Consider the following 5333-nt stretch of genomic DNA (forward strand, 5'->3'; position numbering starts at 1 on the left):
TGAGAAACAAATAGCATTGAGAAAGTTTCAAACCAAATTGGAAGGGCAGTTTCAATAATTAACACATTGCATACATTCTTCCTCATGGTTATTTACTGTACAAGATGCAGACATGATATCGTATTTATAAACACTATTAGAACAAATCCCTCTATTCATTATGAGAATGTAACTATATATCTATCCTAACCATTTTGAACACACAGATACAAAATAGACATTCATTTATATATATCCCCTTTTTATTTAGTTTTGTCATTTGAATATTATAGGTGTGTTAACTCAGCAAAATATTCTAGAAGAGTCCAGTAGCCCATAATAGTATTGGGTCTTTTGCTTCACTGGCAATGTCAGAAATTGTTGACCTGAGTCCCCTACAGCTCAACATAACAGCATGGCTTTACTTCTTATACTTTATTTTTATACTTTTCTGCTGGATGGTTAAGACCAAGATAAAGCAGGACCTATGCAATAAGAGTTGTAGATTTTGGGTCTGAGAAGGTCAGTGAAATCCCCTCAGGATTTATCCTGAGATCCTGTACCTCATATGCCTATTTTTTAAATATATTTTAATTTTTGCGTTTTCTGATCTGTAGGTCTCTTACAAAGTATTGAGATAATATCTGCTTCAGGTACATTATATAATTGACTTTTGGAAAGGAATAAGGAATGTGTATGCACCCGTGTGTGTGTGTGTGTGTGTGTGTGTGTGTGTGTGTGTGTGAGAGAGAGAGAGAGAGAGAGAGAGAGAGAGTCTTACAAACAGACATGAAAATAATAAGCATTATTTTAAGTTCAAGAAATATGAAGATAATACACAGAAATTGATATCATGAATTTTAAATTTTAGTGATGATAGATGATGATTTAAAAAGAAAAATATATGGTCTACACATATAGTCTATATAAAAAATAAAGCCAAGAATCTAGATAGAATATCCTGCAGAGGAGAGTGACATTAAGCCAGAAGGACACACACACACACACACACACACACACACACACACGGACACATTTCCTATCCCTTTCCAAAAGTCAATTATATAATATAGCTGAAGTAGATATCATCTCAATACATTGTAAGAGACCTATAGATCAGAAACTGCACCTCTTGATTTCCAAACTAGCAAATCACCTCTCTTGGATCGCCAGAACTATGTCCCAGATGTCATGATGTCCTGGGGAATATGTAATCCTGTCCCTGCAGGGAAGGGCTCTGGCACAATTATTCCCATGCACTATAGCAATGTTGCTCACAATCAACAGATAACATTGACACCATTACTCATTGAAAATATTGCAGTAGGCAGACAATAAATTCAAAAGGCACCAGTGTGGCCAGGACATGGAACCGAGTGAGGAAATGCAAGGATACTGAGGAAGAAACTAGAGTGGCAGAGGTAGGTTGTACAGGGCCATATGGTTCTGTAAAGAGTTCTGCTTTCACTCTGACTAAGACTGGAAGCCACTGTATACTCTATGCAGAAAGTGGCCTGAAATGACATTGAGAAGCCTCACAATGGCTGTTTTGTTGATAGTGGAAGAGGGGAGCAAGGAGGGAAACTTTTTGGCTACTTTCATTTCCAGCTACAAGGTGATGATGGTTTGAGTCAGCCCAACAGTGCCATCTTACCCAGGGTCACATAACCAGTAAGTGATGGAAGTAGGATTTGACAAAGAGTCTTCGATCAGTGGCTTGTGGGAATGCCCTTAAAATGTTGTTATAAATAAAATCAGGAAGCAAACATTAAAGCCTTCGTTTTGGACAGTGAGAAAGCATGTTTCTTTCATGTTGCTACTTGGTCATTAAACTGAGAAGTCTCGGTGATATTGTGGTCATGAGAGCCTGTTCTTTTTTTTTTCCTTAAATAATTTTATTGAGAAAAAATACCAATGAGACAGTTTCATACCCAATTACTAGCATAGTTTCAATAATTAATATGGCTATAGTTTTAAATCATCTCTAAAACATTCAGATAAGTTGGATACAGACTTTGATATGGAAAGCAGAGTCAAAAATGACAGCAAAGTTTTTGTTAGAGAATTAAAAATGTCATTAATTGTGATAGGAAAGGTGAGGTTTGTAGGAAAATTAAAAAACCAGGTTTTAGGTAGGCCAAGAAAGTGACTCCCTCAAGGTGACAAGTAGAACAATAGCCTGTGCAGACTGGGATCATTCTCAGTGCCAGGGTGAGCTGCTTGTTATATATCTTCACTACTGCATTGTATTGAATATTTTGCTGTCTCTTTCACTAGACTCTATCAATTGATGTTGTAGTTGCCAGCCTCACCTATTTAATGTTTAATGCACAGTTCCAAGTTGTTTGTACTAAAATCACTTTATCATGTCATTCTTTTGCTCAAAGATTTTAGTGGCTCCCATGAAGGAGCTATAAAGTCAGAACTACAATCTGAAATGTAAAATTTTTATCTTGTCACGGAAATTAACCCTGGTACTCCACAGCCCCTCATACTTAGGATTTACAATCACTGTTCTGTTTTATTAATTTGACATATAATGTGACATTAAATGTGTGTATTATCCCATATAATGTGACATTTTGGCTTTCACCATCCATCAGAAGCCTAGCTACCCGTCCAAGCCCAGTAGAAACTCAAATTTCTTCTATAATTACTAAAGTTTGAGAATTTGTGCTCTTCTTTACATATCAATCACTAACTTGCTGATTTTCACCTACAGTCCAGTTTTTCATATATATATATATATATATATATATATATATACACACATGAGGGTGCTACATATACATATGGATGTGTACATGCATAATGTGAATGCTTTATGTGTATGTCTACATAGATATATGTATGTTTATGTATCTTTTAAAATTTTAGTGCATATTTGCAGTACATAATGTTTGCATTCTTTGTTCAAAGTTAGTTCCTATACATAACATCCTACTTCCTCTTTATATCCAAAATTTCTGCACCTACTTCTCTTTCTTTATGTCTTGATCTCCACATTTGAGAGAGATCTCTCTCCTACTTCCCATCATTTACCTTTTATTTTGCTCCTTATATTTGTACTTTTCATGCAATATAGAAGCTCCTGTGCCCAACTTATTTCACTTATCATTATGGTGTCAAGGTGCTTCCATTTTACTACAAATTACTCAAGTTTATCTTTCATTATGAAAGAGTAGTACTCTGTTATATATAAATACATCTTCTTTATTCATTCATCTGCTGATGAACATAGAGGTTTCTTCCAAAATTTAGCTACTATATTCTGATAATCTGAGCAACTAACTTGAAAACATTATGCAATACAGCAAGCATTGTCAAATTCCTAATGTTTTGTTTGGAGAAGTTCTATATCATTTCTAATGTGTGTAAGCTTGTGTGTGTTTTGTTGTTGTTGTTTTGCTTTACTATTTTGTAATCTCTTTAGATAATAAAAAAGCTTTAGCTATTATGAATTGTGCTGCTATAAACATGATGCACACATATATCACTGTTAATATGATGTCTTTTACTCAAGACTTGGGTCAAATGGAGTTTCTAAGTTTAGATGATTTGAGGAGCCTGTATACTGATTTTCATATTGGTTGTACTAGTTCATCCTACCAACAATGTAGGAGGATTCCTTTTCCTCTATGACCTCTTTAACATTCATTATTATTTGATTTTTATGATGGTCATTCTTTATGGGGTAAAAACATAATCTGTGTTGATTTAATTTGCATTTTTCCAATGGCCACTAATGTTGAGGAGTTCTTCATACATTTGAGGCCATTGTACTTCATCTGTAAAGGTCCTACTTACTTCACTTGCATAGTTTTTAATGGGACTTTTCATTTTGGGGTTTCTCAGCTTTTTTATTTCTTTAGACAGTCTAACAGTCCTCTGTCCATGGAAGAGCTGGCAAAATTTTTTCTCATAACGTAGGTTTTCCTTCAAAATTTTTTGTATTCATTTTAATGAGGAAAAAGGTAGAATAGCAATGAAACAGGTTAGTAGGATGGTTGCAATAATTAATACATTGCATATTGTTGTCTTCATAGTAATTCAGAGGACAAGATGCAGACATGATATCTTGTCTAAACAATATTACTACAAGCTTTTTTTCTCAATTTACTAAGAGAAAGTAGCGATGTATCTATTAAAGTAACTATCTTGTATATACAGATATATTTTTTTCACAACAGAATGGTCCTTTATTTATATCCCCATTTTTTTGTTTTGTTGTCAGTGATGGGTATTCCATTGCAGTTAGAGAAACTGTATTTGGTGATGATGCATAGACTGCCTAAGGAGAGTCAAAATATCTCAGTCTTTGACAAAGAGCAAATTTGTCAAGCAATGGCCTTGACTCAACCAGCTGGCTGACACTAAAAAGATCTACAAGGTGCTGTATATAATTCCAGGGTAAATCTTGAGGGGATTTGACTGACCTTATCAGAGGGCAAAACTACATTTTTAGTTATATAGTTCTTGCTTTAACTTGGTCTTAACCATCCAGCAGAAAAGTGCAACCACAAGGTATAAAATGTAAAGCTGTATTAATATGCTGAGCTGTAAAAGGCTCAGGTCAACAACTTCTGACAATTGTCAGTTGTGCTAATAACTTACCACTATTATGGACTATTGGACTATATTGGATTATTTTGATGAATTCAAGTACCTACAATGTTTAGACTGGCATCAACTATGAAAAGGTCCTTTAAAGATTTCTGCAAATACAGTGGAGGTTTTCTTTTCACTTTGTTGTTTGTTTCTTTCACTATGTAGAACTTTTTAGTTTGGTGTGATTCAGTTTGTTGATTCTCTGTACTATCTTCCATGCACCCCAGATTCTGCTCCAAAAGTCCTTGTCTACAGTTGCATTCAGGGTTTTGCCTACTTTATCTTCTAGAAGGTTAAGTGTTTTTGTTTTAAAAGAAAAACAATAGTTAAAAGTTAAAAAGTTCGTTGTTTGATTGATTTTTATTTTAGTGTAGCACATGGTTAGAGATATGGATCTAGATTCAGTATTCTGCATGTGGACAGTCAGTTTTTCCAACATTATTTATTAAAGAGACTGTCTTTCCTCTTGTGTGTGTTCCTGGTCTTTAGTCAAAGACCAGAGACTACAGTGCACTTGGAGTTGGTTCCACATCCTCTATTCTGTTCCCCTGAGTCTCATGTCTGTGTTTGTGTCAGTACCATGCAGTTTTTTATCATGGTGGCTTTGTCATATGACATTAAATCCAGGACCTTGAAGCCTTTTGCTTTGTTCTTGTTAGCTAGATTGCTTTGTTATTCTGGGTCTCTCCTGTTTCTATATGAATTTTAATATTGTTTTCTCCAGTTCTGTTAGGAATGCCACTGGT

This window comes from Octodon degus, unplaced genomic scaffold (assembly GCF_000260255.1).
Source record: "Octodon degus isolate 3935 unplaced genomic scaffold, OctDeg1.0 scaffold00196, whole genome shotgun sequence".
In the NCBI taxonomy this organism is placed as follows: Eukaryota; Metazoa; Chordata; class Mammalia; order Rodentia; family Octodontidae; genus Octodon; species Octodon degus.